The 18,776-nt window shown below is 45.1% G+C and overlaps 1 long non-coding RNA gene across 2 annotated transcripts in view; it reads left to right on the top strand.

Annotated features, from left to right (window-relative positions):
- The window catches only part of LOC120099124 (uncharacterized), a 35,350-nt gene that overhangs the window by 10,512 nt on the left and 6,062 nt on the right, over window positions 1-18,776 (top strand). For both annotated transcript variants that reach the window (XR_005497992.2, XR_010059149.1), the window contains exon 1: window positions 1-18,776. This exon is cut by the window's left edge and continues 10,512 nt beyond it. This is a non-coding gene — a long non-coding RNA (uncharacterized LOC120099124).

Raw genomic sequence — 18,776 nt, 5'->3', positions numbered from 1 at the left:
TTTCTTTGCATTCTTGCGCACGAGTAGCACGAGTAGCACGTGGGAAGACACAGCAGCCCTCAATAGTGCCCTGGGCTTAGACCATGAGATTTGCGCTTGCTGCGAACCATAGAGTCAGTTCCTGTTTAGCCCTCCAGGAGTTCAGACAGAAGGCGGGAACTATGTTGAAATCTTAGTTAGCATTCCAAAAGGAGGCCGACCCAAGCAAGCCTGCTCTGACATTATCGATACCCTTTCCATAATTCTACATAAGTATTCTCTTAAAAGTCAAAGCCCTAAGAGGAGCCATTTCCACATTTACGAATTAAAAGGAGTCACAATCATGTAGGTGTGGGCAGCGTCCTTTAAGGGCTGGTGGAAGCAGGTCCTTAAATTGTCCCGTGTCTTCACATACACAGCCATTAGAAACTGCTGCATCAGGGCCGCTCTCCCAGGCTTCACCTACACAGCTCTCAGAAACTGCTGCATCAGGGCCGCTCTCCCAGGCTTTAGGTTCTGAGCATTGGTGATTTTTACTGAGGTATCTGAGTTTTGTCTCATTGAATCAACATGGCATCTTTCAAGCTGCAGATTCTTGCCGACAAAACCAGAGATCTTTCACCCTGGAGAGTCCCGTGTCCCCTGGGTCTCCTGAATTTACTAAAAGCGTACTGTATTTTTATGCCCCCGTTAACTACAGAAGAGTGGTTCTTTGGAAATCTGAGACAGCCTTCTTTTAATGAGAAGACAACTGAGGCAATCAAAAGGCTTAACTTCCAAAACTCTTATCTCTGCAGGTTTCCTTTCTTAGATTGAGTCCCACAGGGCGCCCTGTTGCCTGGGGAATGCCTTAGTTCTACTGGAAGCATTTCTTTTGTGGTCCTGGGCCTGTCTGTGCAGCCAAGAGTAAGTCTCTGGTCCACTAGCACTTTTTTTTACTAAATGGACGGAAAGAAGAGCAACTCCACCTCCCTTGCTCTTGCGTGGTTTAGTGGAGTTCGTTATTTTGAGATGGTTTCTCACACTATAGCTTGCCAAGAATTCACTTTATGATCCAAGCTTCCGTCGCACTCATAGCAATCCTCCTGCCTCAGCCTCCCAAGGGCTGCCTTTAAAAGTGTGTGCAACCAGGCCTGGCTTTGTACATGTTTTGAGTTGAGTAAGACTTGGAAGGGATGTCTTGAATCCTAGAAATCTGGTATTTAAGTGCTCCACACAGACCACTACTGGCAGGAACGGAGCCATGTTTAACGTTTTACTGCTATTCAAACTTCATCCCTAGGGGCTCAGTTTCCCTTGACTGGAGCAACCTCAGACTAGCCCAGGTTTCTGTAGGTATAGCCTAGTGGATGACTTGCAGAGATGGTGACTCCCTGCAGAGAACAAGCCTTTTGGGGTAGGGGACAAGCAGGATATTAAGAGCATCCATTCTGCCCAGTCTTGGTGGAAATTGAAGCCCACTGTGTTCTGGTGTCCTAGGCAGTAGCATGCATACACTTAAATCCCTATTAACTCCCTCCACTTTGGATTGGTTACCTTTATATCACTGTAAGAGAGATACCTACAAGAAATAACTCGAGTTAATTTTGGTTCAGGATTTCAGATAGCATAATCTATCATATCAAGGAAGATATGGAAGCCTGTGTGACAACAGGAGTCTGTGGTGTAGACACACTTATCTAAGTCATAACTATCTAAGGCCAGCTACCAATAACCTACTTCCAGCACTCAGACCTCACCTCCTAAAGATTCCAACATCCTGCCGACATAGTGCCACCAGTCAGAGGCATGAGCCTGAGGTGACGCTTCAGATTCAAACCGTAACATCATCCCTCAATAACTTATTACACTTTCCTATACTCTCTGCTCTCAAACCCTAAAATCAAGTCAGGGTGTTCTTGACCCCTCCAGTAATACGTTTAAACAGGATACATGGTCAGTTTCTCTTTCTTTCTTTCTTTCTTTCTTTCTTTCTTTCTTTCTTTCTCTCTTTCTTTCTCCTCCTCCCCTCTCTTTCTTTTTTTTTAACTCATAGCTAAGTGTTAAATATTTTCCCTAATTCCATGTTTTTTTCTCTTGGCCTCAGTTGGAGGTAGAGGGTCACATAAGAGGACCAGCTTTCCTTACTCCATTTTGCAAATTTATAGCTTATAAAAAAAACTTTTATTATTTATAACCTTTAAAAAATATATATCATCAGGTCCAAGATAAGATGTAATGTGTTGGGCTGGAGAGATGGCTCAGTGGTTAAGAGCACTGACTGCTCTTCCGGAGGTCCTGAGTTCAAATCCCAGCAACCATATGGTGGCTCATAACCATCTGTAATGAGATCTGATGCCCTCTCCTGGTGTGTCTGAAGACAGCTACAGTGTCTTTAATATATATATATATTACTTAATATATATATATACTTATAAAAAATAAATTTAAAATAAGATGTAATGTGTTTCCGCAAAGTTCTTGAGCATTTCAAGGTAATTTTAGCCACAGGAAAAGCTATGGTTTGAGTTGTTCTAGAAGCATCACAAGAAAGCCAGGAGAGACGACCCTAGCGCACAGCTCTCTCCAGCACTCACGCTGTGCCCTGCCTATGACTGTAATCACAGTCAGCCTTCTGTGGTGACAGAAGACAGTGGGCACAGACTTTTCATTTTAAATGCATGGGCACTGTCAACACCGAAGAGAAGCAAAGGCAGCTGAGCGTCGAGGCAGTGAGGAGGCAGACGCATTCTAACATGTCCTAGGTCTTCCGTCTTGTCTGCTGGCCCCTCGCTAGAAGTTGCAAAGTGCCACCAAAGATGCAGAGAGGAGAAGACAGATCTTTCTATATCTTAGCATCACTAGTCGGAGTTTCTGGTTCAATGTATAAACAATCATAAAAGGCACAATACATGTAAGGAAGTCAGTATTATCCCTGGTACACCAGGCGGCATCCAAAGGTTGGTGGTTATATTGGTGACTCCAGCAAGCGTCCAAGAAGTGGTGGCAATTACTGTTATTATTACGTCTCTCTTACCCAGATACTTATCAAACTGCCCCGGAGATTTGGGTGAAGATATTGGTCATCCGATGCTGCTCTTGTAAACATATAGAATAATAAATTCATATATAACACCTGATAATTACATTAGCATGCTATTCTGTGTCAATACAGTTCTATTATTTATACCAGCTAACCATTTCTGTTATTGTGTAATTATGAATATGTCGTGTGTAAGGATACAAAAACATAAATAATATAAATCCATTTAATCTTTTAAAAGCTTTTCACAGCGTTATACAATAATGATCACATGTGTGGGGCAAAGTGAGCCATGCAGCCCAGGGAGCTGGCCTGGAGTAAGAGTGAGGTTGAGACATGTCTGAACCCTGAAAATCTCATCTTCAGACTGGCAGAAGTAAGAATTGCTCCTCCTGGCTCTGGACCTGCATGGTACACATATCCTTGAGACCTCCACCTCCACCCCTCCCTTGAGGTACTCACGTAGCCTGATAGCCAAATTACAAGTTTAACTTCCTCTTTCCTTAGAAGGACATGCCCAGAGAGCACATGAAATTCCTCTTCATGCAAACGAAGCGTTTCTAGCACCTCAACCCCAGCCAATGATGTACACTCACCTACAAACCCCACTCACTCTCCATGGTCTATATAGCTCTTGTTACCCCCAAATAAAGTTAACCTGAACACCAAAAACCGTCTCGAAGAAGGCTTCTTCCCCTCCCCCACCTCAGTGTGAGCTACTGGGACATTAAGAATAGAATTCTGGATCGATTTACTTTATGTGGACGACTGTCTTGCCTGAATGTATGCGAGCATACGACGTGTTCTAGAAGTCCAGAAGAGGCATTGGAACTCCAGAGTTACAGACGGTCGTGAGCTATCATGTAGGTGCAGAGAGCAGAACTCAGGTCCTTTGGAAGAACAGCCAGTACTATTCTGTGTGTGCTTGCCTCTCCAGCCCCCACATGGACATTTAAAAATGTTAGAACCAGTAAACTGGCACAGTGGGTGAAAGTGCTTGTCTTGAGTTCTGACACCTGAACCCATATTTAAAAAATTAAATAAGGGGCTGGGGAGATGGCTCAGCGGTTAAGAGCACTGACTGCTCTTCTAGAGGTCCTGAGTTCAATTCCCAGCAACCACATGGTGGCTCACAACCATCTGTAATGAGATCTGATACCTTCTTCTGGTGTGTCTGAGGACGGATACAGTGTACTCATATATAATAAGTAAATAAATTTTTAAAGAATAAGAAGCTGCATGCATCTATAATCTTACAGAAATCTCTTACAGAAAGATGGGAGTTGGAGACAGGAGAATCAGCTGGAAACGCCCAGACCCTCCAGCTTATATACTACAGCAGGAAAGACATAAGTCAGACCTCAGTCAGCAAGGTGGAAGAACAGAGTTAACCTCTGAAAACTGTCCTCTGAACTCCACATATAGGCAGTGGTACACAATCATCCATGTTCCCTCTCCCCCCCCCTCCTCTTCCCTCCCCTTCCCCTCCCCCTCTCCTCCCTCTTCTCCTCCCTCTTCTCCTCCTCCCCCTTCCTCTCTTCTCTCTCTCTCTCTCTCTCTCTCTCTCTCTCTCTCTCTCTCTCTCTCACACACACACACACACACAATAAATAAATAATAAGTAAATAAATAAATCGGGGGTGTGTGAAACGGACTCTCCCTTTGTAATATTTGCTGTCCTGGAACTCACTGTGTAGAACAGGCTGTCCTTAAACTCATAGAGATAAACTTGCCCCTGCCTCCCAAGTTCTAACATTAAAGGCACATGCCACCACACCCACCATAAAATAATAATTAAAGAATATTTTTCTAGAATAAAATTTTGTTTTTTAGGAACCTATGGTGAATAGATTTGCCCCTCATAGACTCCTGGGTTTGAATGCTTGACCCACAGGGAGTGGCACTATTAGGAGCTGTGGACTTGTTCGAGTAGGTGTGGTCATGTTAGAAGAAGTGTGTCACTGAGTAGGCTGGCTTTGAGGGCTTCTAGTGCTCCAGCTATGCCCATTGCAGATGAGAGCCTCCTCCTGGCTACCTTCAGGTCAAGATATAGAACCCTCAGCTCCTTCTCCAGCACCATGGCTGACTGCACACTGCCATGCTTCCTGCTATGATGAGGATGGACTGACTAAACCTCTGAAACTGTAAGCCAGTCCCAGCTAAAAGTTTTACTTTATAAGAGTTGTCTTGGTCATGGTGTCCCTTCATAGCAATAAAATCCTAAAACAGAACCATACTAAATAGATAAAAATAGATAGGTGAAATTAATTTTATCGGTCTTTTGGTTAGTCAAAATGACCAAAAATACATAAATTCAATGTGTAATCAATATACAGTTATTAATGGCATTTTGATTTTTATACTATCTTTACAAAAACCAGCATATTTTGCTTACTCAGCATGTTTTGGGTCTGGTCCATGCCATTTCAAATGTGCAATAGCCACATATGGCTTCTGGTTCCCATATTGGACAGCCCAGTTCCAGTTGACTAATTATGACTGAAATTGATAATTATGTGAAACATTGCAGCTATTTCTATTGCCACGGTTGCCAGGAAACCCAAATTACAGAAAATTTCTCATCCTGAGTTTCTTTAAATTTTCTTGCCCCCACCCCATCCCCTGCTAAGTGGATTTAAAACATCTTGGTTGGCTATGTCCTTTGAATGATAATTCCAACAATAATAGCCTTCTGTTGACAATAGCAAGCTGTCCATCACTCACTTTGTACCAGGCACAGTTTGGTGTGACTTCTATGTATCTCACAGAAAGACCAGACCTTAGGCTAGAGGCCAGGTCAGATTCCACAGCCCTCACTCTTACCTTCTAAAACCTGTGAAGTCCCTGGGTACCACTTTGTCCCAGGAGCTTCCCACCCTCTCCATCTGGTCAACCTTGGAGCACACCTGCAATTCAGTGATGTCACTCCCACTGTTCAGGTCAGGGCTGAGCTCAGAGGTCATGTTGCTTAATCAAGGTATAGATAATAACATCAGAGCCGTGGTGTGAATGCAGCTGCTAAGCCGGATCACAACCCTGCACACTGTATTTCAATCAACTTTGAAAGAGAAAAATCCCCTTTGGAGATTAACATGTTACAATGTTATGAATCGCCTCACTATACTCTAAGCTCTCTTTGTGAGCTGGACACTGCCTCAATGCTCGGGAGGGCTGGGTGGGAAAGACAGAATTTCGGAGCTTTGGGAGCTCACTGTGGAAGAGAGAAAGGAAGGAAAAGCTTACTCGAGTGACTGTATGTGGCAGGTGATAGACAGATGATTTGTAATAAACATATCTGATCACATCAATTAGGAAAAATAGAGTTGAGCAGTTAGAACTCTGTGTGTGCAGACAAATGGGCCGACATTCACTCCCATTGAGATCATTCATCCTCAAATGGACCATATGTCTCTATATTGCCTGTGTTTGTTCCCATCTGTTTTGCAAAAGGCAAAATGCCCTGAAAAGAGAACCCCACTGCCTCAGTACAAACTGAGCCTCAGTGTAATAAGCTGAGTTGTCCCAGTGCCTTCTACAGTTCACGAAAGAGAGTTCACAGGTGATAGCTCTAATGTGTGCCAGGGGCCTACAAATGCAAGCCGTCCTAAGTTTGGCGTGCTCAATATGCTACTAACATATGTGCAAGCAAATGGCAGTCTCGTTTTGTTTGGTGCTGTCATATCCATATTCTCTCCAGTGCCTGAGCTTGGCTGACTCCAATAGCAAATGAAAATGTTGCCCTGTGTGATCATTACATTTTTATTTGTATGACATCTTTTGTCACAGGCTGGTAATGATCCGATGGCCACAGGGAGAAACAGGCAGGAAGAGAGAGAAATAATTCACACAGGATCATCCATCTAAACTCAGCGGAGTGTTGTTGGTCCACTGACTCTCTATTCTCCATGCCAAGATGAGATCTAACATAACACAGTTTGAAGCCTAACTTTTATGTGACATCATATTTGCTATGCAGTTGTGTTCATTCCTCTGGGAAATGGCCATGTTCAAGAGATTTGGGCAGGAGAATCCGTTTTCCCAGAGAAGCATGTGTTTCTGTGTGCTTGGTAATGATGCTTTTCTACACAAGTCCAAAAGAGTATTGCTCCTAAAATGCAGGGAAAGTGGGGCTCCTCGCAGGACCCAAGACATGGAAATACAACCTGAGCTAGAAGGCAGATCACCAGCCCCTACCCCACAGCCAAATTGAGTGGCCTTGACCTACTGAGCTGCCACCCAAGCAATTACTAATCCCCATTCCCAACAGAGGTCACCGACTTGGCCCAACTGTCCTTTTAGCACCCATGTCCCTAGTCAGACTTTGGATCTGTTTTGTGTGGGGAAAATGCACAACTCTGACCAATGGGGCATGACTTGAGGGCTGGGTAAGGCGAGGAACAATGTACCACACATGTCTACCCATCCAAAGGAGAGGCCGAGCGGGAAATTATTCCTAAAACCTTACTATTCCTGATACTTGAAGGCCTGTCTCATGCTACACAAGGACAGAAATCAAACAATGCAGAACCAACAAAGAAACATCTAGAAACCAGATGTCATGTCCGTAACTGAGAAAAGAAATAAGATAAATTCAGCAGGAAAAAAATTTTTACACTTTAGATATATTGCACCAAGCACTACTGTGTAAGCATTTTATATGTACAGCTTTACCGAAGTCTTCCAAATTTCTGCCAAGTGCCATTGCCCTGGTGTTATTTATACACCCTAAGGTTTGGGGGTATTTCTAATATGGGAGTATAGCCCAAAGTCACATAGCCAATGAATGGTAGACTCAAGTTCTGAATCCATGTGCACTTGAGTCCACTGTATGCACTTTACAACTATAAAACATGAGAAACCAGAAGGATAAATATTGACATCACTCTACCTGCTACGAAGTGAGAGCATAGATTTAGTTCCCTGCATACCTCTGGCTATGGCTGCACTTTGCCCCGAGTAACATGCATGAATAAAGGGCGAAGGATGCATTTGGAAGTGTTATAAAATCATTAACTATAAGTCACTGGATTATAACACTGTGCGTACTTGCTTCTTGGAAAAGGACCAAGCTCTTCAAGTCGTTCATATTAGCTTACCATAGAAATGGTTCTTTTAGCACAAATACAAGTTAATCCAGCAGCCAACTGAACCAGCTTGTTACCGTAACTCTTGTCCATAATGCCTTTTGCGCTGAGCTTAAGGAACCAGACGTGGTGACCCAACTGCACTTTGTTTCAGAAGTACTCACAGAAGTTTACATTATCATGATATTTAAGTCACATTAGCAAAATGTGTCCAGCCCAGTGTCCACGCACACCCGAACGGATGGAGAAAGTGTTGCATGTATACACCATGATGGTTTTATTCAGTCTCGCAAAAGAATGAAACTGTCATTTTGGTGGAAAACGAGAATGAGAGGTTATCACGTTAAGGGAAATAAGCCACCCTCAGACAGACAGACACCAGGTTTCACTCACTTGTGAAGCGTAGATTTTAGATAGGTACATCAAACTAGAGAGGAGAGATACAGAGAGAGCGTGTGGGGGCGAATGTAGTCAAAGTACATTATATACTTGAAAGAAATTGTTTTCATTAAACCCAGACTAGGGTACAATGGATATATTCCACTAGCAAATATAAATTAAAAGTCATAATTAGTTTTTTTATTGTAAAGAAAATAGGCCCAGAAGAGTGAGTGCCAGATGTAATAGGAAGTCTGGTGTCTGCCTGCTGGTGCTCACTGCAATAGGCCTAATTCCTCCATCTTGAGAGAGATGGGAAGAGAAATAATTGCTGATCATTTCTTCATCCCCTTAAAACTAACATTATCTGATTGAGGCAGAAACGCATTGCCCTCAGCCAAATAACCTTTGCGCAATTAAGAAGGAAACTGCACATACAGAGGCAACTTTAAAACAAATGTCAGTGTCAGAGGCTAGGTCCAAGAACAGAGCTGTCATCCTGGCAGCACATCTTCCTGTCTTCCTGGGGCTCTGCCTGCGCTATTCGAGTCACCTGTGGCTTCAGCTGTTTCCGGTCTGCAAACCGGAGATGTTACAGGTGCTAACAACTTGGGTTTCAGGCAGAGTTCTTGGCTAAAATCACGAAAGCTAATCTGACTGACTTCATCAAGATGGAGGTTGGGTGGGTGGGGAGACAGAGACACAGAGAAACAGACAGACACAGAGACACAGACAGACAGAGATAGGGAGAGAGAGAGGGAGGGAGAGAGCATGCACAAGAGTTGATAGCATTACTATGCAGAAGAACCACACCTGAGCACAAGCCGAATGACCATGGTAGAGGAACGGGTGACTCCTGGTGTGGATGCTGTTCTGTGTGTGGACTGCACCTCAGGGAAGACGTAGCATATAGAACGACATGCACAAAGAGGCTCCTTCCTGCAAATGTTAAGCCAGCATGTCAAGTGTTGCAGCCTCCACAACCAAGGCACATCACCCCATGGTTTAAACCTCCAGATGCAGGTGAAATTCAGCTATGGGAGGACTTCGGAGGAATTGAGATCAGGCATTTCTTTTGGGTGGCACTAACCCTGGGCTGGGGCGGGGGGGGGGGCGAGTTCTGGGGTCTTGGGTTTTGATGAGCAATAGTAAGTACTGTTATTTTTGTGAAACTGATCAAGTGCGTACAGTTTGTGCAGTCTTATGACTGTTGTGTTTCATACAAAGAATACTGTGTAGACAGGGAAGCTATGCCTACGAAATCTCAAACAATATGACTGCGTAGATAAGACCTGAGCAATGACAACAACTGTAATAGTATCTTTTATTCACCTGATATAATTGTGGTCTTGGAGGCTTAGTAAGAATCAGTCTGCTAACCTGGACCTAGTTCTGGAAGCTTCTAGCCTCTATACAATCTTATCTAGGCCTAGAATGTTTTCAGCCTCTGAGAATTACTGCTTAATAAGCTCACCCTCTCTAGCTCTTTCTGAACTGAGGCTGGCTGGTCAGTTCAGCTGTCCTGGCTCAACACTTCTTTCCTTGCTGGTTGATTATATCTGGCCTCTCTTGGCTTCTGAATTGCTCTGCTTGGCCTCATATTAACTTTGGCAATCTGTTCTTCATTCTGTCTTCACCTGTGTCTACCTTGTTCTCTCTCTGTAACCTGTCTCTGTGTAGCTCTCCTGGTAAAACTGCCTCCTCTGCACTGCTCTCTCTTAAGTCACTTCCCTTTCCCCTCTGTTCTCGGGAAAGTTGGACAAACCTATTCTGTTAAATCTTCCTCTGATTCATCACTTTGTCTGCCACTCAATTAGACATCACTTCCAAACATGGCTGTTTCTTTCTGCGAACTAACTTCACCTTCTTCCTTTGGGATTAAAAATGTGTACTAGGGGCGTGTCTGTATTCCAGCCAGAGGGATTAAAGGTGTGTGTGCTCAGGGTGAGCCGCACCGCAACTAGAAAGAGTTTTTTTCCCCCAGTAAACAACACAATGTCAGGGTTCACGGTGTGATCAAGTATCCTGCAACAAACAACAGTCAATATGCAAGCATGGATGGGAAAAGAATCTCACAAGGCCCAAGCATAGGTGAAGAGTTTTAGGCAATTAGTGACACATGAGAATGGGACAGTTAGTCTTCCCCTGGGATGAGCCCCATAATTGATTATCCAATATGAAATGAACACTATGCGTATGACCGTCCACCTTGAACGTGTCCAATCTCATCCAATTCCCAACAGTCTGCCCTTAAAACACATGCATACAAGCAACACGACATACATTCAGCAGGCAAACTGTTACAAGTTTACATGTGTATAGATTTGTGTTACAATAACAGAGAAAGAAACTATACGTTTGAGAGGAAGTGGGTTGCATACAAGAAGTTGGAGGGAATGAAATTCTTAAAACTATTCTTGGAAACAAGTGCTATGTTTTTGTGTAAAAGCAAGGCTGAGGGCTTCTATGTGAGCAACATTCAAGAGAATGTCCTCTGAGACACCTGCTGTACATCAATTATAGCACAGCTCACAGGTCTCTCCTGCTCGCACACACTGTTTCCATCCTAACATCACCCTCTGATTCTAACTCTGACACGGGTACGCACAACTGTGTGGTAGAGGCTACAGTCTTTGGACTGGTGTCTCAAATTCTCTTTGACTCCTATATTAGGAAGCTACGTGGAGACTATAACACAAAAAGGTCAGTGTCTCAGCAAGTGGTCAAGGTTAAATAAATGACTTCCTCCACAGCCATGGGGCTGGAATCTTCTTCATCTGACTCTTGTGAAATCATATTTGCTTCCAGGTATGTAGCAACTTAGAAGAGGCTATCAGGTAAGTCTTTGTCTCATAAAAGGTCTAGAAGACAGTCACTGGTTCTGAGTCAGAGCACAGCGGCAGTGGACGTCTGCTAGCTGCTGAAAAGCATGCTGGGTGCTGGAGGAAGTCATATTGGGCCATGAGAATGGTCTATTGCAAACACTATCTGTGCAAAAATTATCTTAGCCTAGATTTGGAACTGTTGTAAAACTAATGGAAAGAGTGCCCATCTACCTCACAGTCAGCCTCCCCTTCCCTGAGACTGTCTCAGTATTGTCAGTTAGTCAGCCAACAGTGAAGCCTCACTAGAAACTGAAGCCCTAACTTCCCTCAGATTCCTAACCTTCTTTTGTTCTGTTCCAGGATCCCCTCCCAGATTCAGGCTACATTTAGTTGCCATGGTTCCTCAGGACCTTCTTGTCTGCCTCGGTTCCTCTGACCTTCCCTGTTTTTGATAAGCTTTAAAGAGTAGTGGTCATTGTAGTAGTGAGATTGTAGGTCTGAGGGAAAAGAACAAGAGATGAAAGGGCCTCATCGTCTCTTATAAAGGGCAGTAAACTTGCCATCTGCCTGCACAGCTTGTCAGGCTGACCCACTGTAAAGCCACCCACACTCTTCGGATAGGAGCTCCTTGAAAAGAGTGGAGATGTATGCACCGCCTCCTAGAAGGCAGCTGCAGCTACCCCAGGTTGACCTTGAACAAAGGAGGAGGTAACTCCCAATTCTCTGTGACTCCATCCCCCAGTGCTAGGACAACAGGTAAGCCCCACCTGTCCTACTTCCTGTGGTGTCTTGAATCTGCACCCACGTGTAGCTGATGGCTGTACACTAGCTCTCAAAGGAGGGCGCAGGCACTTTGCAATTTCCAAAGTGGGGTTTGATTACACCAATATTTCAGATATTTCAAACATTTGATAGCTGACTTTTATGGAAGGTTTTCAACTTATAAAATTTTACTTATAACGACATGAATGTGATCTTTATCGTAATCAATCCTGAAAGAGAAATGAATACACGAAGGGACCACCCTGGCTTAGTTTTACTACTATGAACAGACACCATGACCAAGGCAACTCTTATATAGGACAACATTTTATTGGAGCTGGGTTACAGGTTCAGAGGTTCAGTCCGTCACCCTCAAGATGGGAACATGGCAGCATCCAGGCAGGTATAATGCGGGGGGTTGTGGGGGGAACCTGAGAGTTCTATACCTTCATCTAAAGTTTGCTAGTGGAAGGGATGAGGGTCTTAAATCTCACACCCACAGTGCCACGCCTACTTCAACAGGACCACGCCTTCTAATAGTGCCACTCCCTGGGCCGAGCATATACAAGCCATTACACACCTGCTAGGCAGAGAGGGTGTGGTAAGTCATTTGTTCAGGATTTCCAGGCTTCTGTGTTGTACCTCATTCCAGTCTTGTGTTGATCGATGCTACCCAGGATGGGAGCCACAGTCATTACAAAATTCTGTTTCTGACTACCTAGTTCTGAATAAACTCCAACTTTTGTCCTAGAACCAATATATGCTGCTTTTCTTGATGTATATTCAAGCTGGTTAATTTGCACCATAAACAGCATGCATGGGTTGGCATTTTCTGCAGTGTTCCTCATTAATGAGAGCAGACTCGAGGGAGGGACACAACTCTGCAGACCTCAACCTTAGGCCCAGAGCAGATCTCCCGGACTGTATTAAGGGTTTAGGGAAGAAAAGAAAAAGAAAAACAAAACAAAACTACACTGGTTGGAGGTCGGTTGTGGAGTGCTTTCTCTGCATGCAGGAAGCCCCGGGCTTATCTCCAGTACTACCCAAAGTAGGCATGGTACTGGGCACCTTGAACCTGGGAGGGGAAGCAGGAGGATCAGAAGTTCAAGGTCCTTGCCAGTGAGTCTGAGGCTAGCCTGAGACACATAGGACTCTGGCTCAAAGCAACAACAAAACTCCACCTGAAAGATCAGAAAAGTCGGCGGAGGGCAAGGTTAAAGTGAAGGCAAGCTACTGGAGAGAAAGAGGGGTAAAGCAAGCTACAGCATTCTGCATTCTGCAGAGACCTGATGGGACGCCCTCCCTTTTCTGTGGACTTTTGGGTGGCCTTGAACTCAACAGAGATGCCAAGTGCAACAGACACCTAGACTTCAGTTAAAAAACTTAACTTTAGTCAGCTATCGTGATGCATGCCTTTAATCCCAGCCCTCGGGAGGCAGAGGAAGGTAGATCACTGAGATCAAGGTCAGCCTAGTCTACAGAGTTGCAGGACAGCCATAGGTACACAGAGAAGCCCTGTCTCAAAAGACAATCGAACGAACAAACACCCTTAACCTTGCACTCTGTGGAGCCCAAGCCCTTGCCTGTGGCAACAAACTCTACTCCCAGCAACCCCATCGCCCCATCCCCCCTCCCAACACACACACACTCCACCCCCTGGGCACAGCAGACGCCTGAATTCTTGGGCATAAGCAGCATCCTAGACATGAGAAGAATCTTAGAGAAGACCGAAAAGGTTAATAAATCCGCTGGCCGTTTTCCAGCCTTGGGTTACAGAATCAACACAGCTGAATTTTCGGATAAGAGCGCCCATTCTTCGTCTAGCTGTCATCTCTGGAGACTAACCTTTGATATTTCAGACTTGGCTGGAAATTAGTTAATTGCTAGGCCTACTCACATTACTAGGAATGGAGAAAAAAAAAAGGAAGAAAGAAAAGAAAAGCACTTTGGAAATACTGTTTGAAAATAGCCCCGGGGCAGCATGCAGAACTGTATGGCTTTGAAGAGGAGTGAGCTGAGGTGCCCCACACCTAATGAGCTCCAGCTCAACACGAAACACACTTGAGTGGGATCTGGGAGGCTTTGTGGCACTCCGATGCCTTTGAAAGACAGGACTGGTATTCAAGTCATGGGTGGGTATTCAAGAGATGGGTGGGTATGTGCTTATTTAAAAATTACCAGGTTAAAGGGCAAAGTAGCTTCGGATCCGCCTACTAAAGCCGTTTGCATTTTTCATTTCATCAGCGCCTAGGGTTCTAACCCTGAAGGCAAAGCTTTCGTCTTCTTCCTACCCACCACGCTGCTGCACTGTGCTACCCAACTAGTAGGAGGCCCAGCTAGCAGCTACTTAGCTGCCTTAACAGTTTCCACTGCCTGAGACCCACAAGTGTAACCTGAGGACTGCAGCATGTAACAGATCACATGATTGGATGGAGTGGCTAGAGGATTTCATAACAAACCACCTGATTGGGTGGCTACAGAGGCTTTACTATACCTAAAACGGGCTACCCCACTTTTTTTTTTTCACTTTATTTATTCATTTGGGAGGAACTACACATGTCACAGTGGATCCCAAGGATAGAATTCAGGTCATCTGGCTCAGCAGCAAGTGTCTTCACCAGCAGACCCCTCACAGGCAGCGTTTCTAACCCAGCACGCCCATCGGCAAGGCATGAACAACGGAGTATTACGGAAGTTGACATTATTTCTCTCTAGACATTCTTAAGAGTCAACAAGACTAATTTTCTTACTAAGTGAGCCCAAGAAGTCTGGCTCTGTGGACACTCCTAGGGCACCTGTCAGCCATCTGCCTCTATGGGGACGGGTGGCAAGGAAGCAAAGTCTTTTGGTTTTGTTTGTTTATTTGTTTTCTTTCTTTTCTTTTTTTCGGAGCTGGGGACCAAACCCAGGGCCTTGCGCTTGCTAGGCAAGTGCTCTACCACTGAGCTAAATCCCCAACCCCAGTCTTTTGGGTTTTTTAAAATGCTTGGAGGAGGTGGAGAAGAGGGCTCTATGAAGTCCCCCTTTTCTTCATCTTTCTGCATCAAAACCACTCTTTCGGTGGTGATGTTTTCCTAGGGTGTCTCTTTTTCCCACACTAGAGTAGTACACTGACGCACACTGCAGCAGAAAGCTGATGGACAGAGAGTGACTGTAACTGAATGTCCCAAGTAGATGACAGCTATGTGAGGCAGTCATAGTAGGTTAATAACCACTCTGTGGTTATGCCTCTGGGACATGGTGTCTTGTGCTGCTTAGAATCACAGTCCCTCAGTGGAAGCTATGGACACACAAGCTATTTGGCAGCTGATGGGCTACTGATTAACTAGACTCCTGCTAGTTGATTAGAAAGTAGAGAATGAAGAAAGATATAAAAACCAAAATAAATATTTTCTATATCTCTATTTCAACCACAAACCACTTTAAGTATTAATAAGTAATAAGGCATCATCTGTTTTTTTTGGGGGGGTATATTTTTGTTTGTTTGAGACAGGGTCTCATTCTATAGCCCAGGCTGTCCTAGAACTCTGTAGCCTAGGGTACCCTTAAACCTGCAGTAATCCTCCTGCCTCAGTCTTGACTCTTGCCAGAGTTGGGATTAACCATGCCTACCTTGTTTTAAATTTCTCTAGTCATGTCATAACCAGGAAAAAAAAATCACAATCGCTAAACTTGTATACAGCACCAAGAGCACTCACTCCCAGTGATACACTTCCTCTAACAAGGCCACGCCTCCTATGCTTCCTACACCTCTAACAGCACCATCAACTGGGGACCAAACATCCAAGACTGCAAGGCACATCTCATTCAAACCATTTATACCCTCTCTGACTTACCCCATCACAGTCACCCTCCATAGGCCACTTCAGTAGCTCCTTGCCATAGCTGACGAGTATTGGACTGTTACAGCTCTCTGCCCTCAGTTGCTCCCCTGTTTGGCCCACTTTTGAGATGGCTTCACTGGTTTCTGTGAGTTTAACAGTCTTTACCCACTGCTGTATTCTGAGCACATGCCTCCTACATGCCCAAGATAATACCTCTGTGATGCCTACTAAGTCTCACATGTCACCCACTGTGCTCCCAGGTCCACATCCTGCACCAGAGAGTCATTAAAACCACACCCCTCCAGCTGCCTCCTTTGCTTCACTGTGGGCATCATTCCTCCAAGACATTTCAGTCCCAAACTTAGAGATAGTCAACACCAACGTCTCAAACTCTAAAGTGATCTTTGATCACAATCTTCCACTCCTAGCCATGAGATATACTTAAAGTTGGGTAGGCAAGGAGTCTTGCCTGAGGGGATGGAGGAAAATATCATCTGTGTCTTGGTGGCTGGGTCTCCAGATGTCCTGATGGCCCCTCAAGATTAAATGCCCTCTATGCTGTGGTCCAGTAGTTGCTGCTGTATTAGAAACTAAGGTAGCTGGTACTTTCTGAGCCACAACTAATCCTTAATGTTGAAGGGCCTGCATCCTCAAAAGACCTCAGCCTTATTATAATAATTTGTTTTGAGTCCCCGTCCACCCCTTCCTTGTAGGCTATTCAAGAGAATCATGGGAAGAAGCATTCTATTTTTTTTTTCTTTTTTTCGGAGCTGGGGACTGAACCCAGGGCCTTGTGCTTGCTAGGCAAGCGCTCTACCACTGAGCTAAATCCCCAACCCCGGGAAGAAGCATTCTAAAAGGGAGATTGGATCTGCTATGATTTGGAAAGGAAACCAAGGGCCACATTGTCTCATGAATATGCTATTGCTTCATAAATATCCATAAAACATCTTGAAAACTGGCAACCCAGAGCCCAGTGTGTTTTTATCGCCAGTCGGTCCACCCTACTCTCTCCCTTTGTTGAGTCTCAGCTTACCCAGTTTACCCTGTAGAAGACAAGAACCAAGAAGAAACCTTCGCCTAGTAACGCAGCTGTAGAAAAATTGCTTCCCAGCTACCTCACTGCCCTAGCCCTGGAACCAGCCAGCAGGATCTCTCCAGCGGGATCTCTGCAAGAGGCTACTGCCTCAACTTCCCAGGTGTCCCTCTGACCTCATACCTTGACTCAATGAGTCTGATAAAGGTCAGACACAACCTGTCATTTCTCCTGTCCATCCCCTAGCCTTCCCCTCCTTCAGTAAATTCATTTTCTGGTCACCCAGAAAGCTGGGAGAGAGGTGTCCCTCAGTGCTCTCTAACCACCTGTCTACACTCTCACCTACTTCCTGCATTCACAGGAGCCTCCTTATCAGGTTTCAAATAGCCAGACCCAGTCCTGCTTCAGGGCCTTTGCTATGCCTGTTGCAACACACCAGGCATCTGCAAGACTTCCTTCAGTCCCTTGTTACATGTCACAGAGTCAGCAAGGCTTTATCTGAATTCCCTGTGTCTAAGAGTGGCCCTGCCATATTCAAGGCCCCCACTCTGCTTCATCTTCCTGTGACCCGACTTACAGTATATTTACTGGCGGTGTTCCCCTGAACCAATAACATATGTCCCATAAGGACTCAGGCATTACCCAGAACCAGACACACCCTCTGACCTCCAATACTGTTACACAAATAACAATGGCTCCAGACAGCAAAAAGAATGCTCACCTGGAGTTCAAGATACTTGTGGTCAAAGCAGATGGCCTGGAGCCTGGGACTGGGAATTGTTGCCGGTGTCTTACCTGTCTTGTGGGACATCAGAAAGGCTCAGACATAAAAGCAAGCAAAAACAAAAGACAAACAAACAAACAAACAAACTCAAACACCCAACCCATCAAAGATATGAAGCACAGAGCTCTGCTGAGTGCATACAAGAAGATGCCTCGTGCCCAAGTGCTGGTCCTCTGAGCCATTGCATTCAGTAGAAGCCCAAGCAGGGTGGGACAAAGGTCTTCCAGTAGGACACAGGACATAAACACTGTGCGTCTGTTTGCTTAAGTATTGTCTTAGATGTCTTAGGTCACCAGGACAGCCCGGATCATGAGCCGGGTATATATGCACTCTACTGCTGTCATCATGAGAGGGAGCCATGCTCCTCACGGCCAGCCTGCCCACCTTACAGCGGCAGCTCCCATTGCTTGCTCCTTTTCCCTGCCCTGACCCTAATTGTCCGGAGCACACCTGCATCAGCAACGGAGACGCATAATTGCAGCCAGGGTTGCAATCCGACTCTGTAAAACAAGAGTTTCTCAAGCTTGTTTCACGCCCAGAGACAACAACGCATACTTTCTTCTCTAGTTGAGCCGTGGAGAGTGCAACGGCCCTAGAGTGTCACAATAGATGAAACCGTGGGGGAACAATAAGTCAAAGTGAAGCTCAGGCCTCCGAGAGAAAAGGGACTACTGTGTGCCGAGTGTCCCGAGAGAGCAAAGGATTTGCCTTCGACATTCTTTTAGACAAACGTGTGACGGAGCTCACATTCTTTTTCTCTGGGGTATGACGATGTTTTGCAGAAGGAGAAAACATTTAGGAGCTGAGTCAGTGCAGGGCTTCTTAGGGACAGACAAGCGTCAGTGGCAAAAGAGAGTTGGCAGTGCACACTGAGCTGCTGGGTGGGGGTGGAGTCAGGGGATGGCAGGGGATAGTAGGCAGGGCCTACTTCTTATCTTTCCCGCTGTAGAACCGTTAAGAGTGCAGCAGGACGGGGTGATCTGCACAGAACATGCACAGCAAATACCCGGGATTCTCTTCGATGTAATGAGTCCGCCCACCACCAAGCGGTGACCAAGAGGCTTCGCAGCAGGGGTATGCAG

The sequence above is a fragment of the Rattus norvegicus genome, chromosome 1 (genome assembly GCF_036323735.1).
Source record: "Rattus norvegicus strain BN/NHsdMcwi chromosome 1, GRCr8, whole genome shotgun sequence".
Taxonomy (NCBI): Eukaryota; Metazoa; Chordata; class Mammalia; order Rodentia; family Muridae; genus Rattus; species Rattus norvegicus.
The sequence above is the reverse complement of the archived record's forward strand: the minus strand, read 5'-3'. Positions and strand labels throughout refer to the sequence as shown.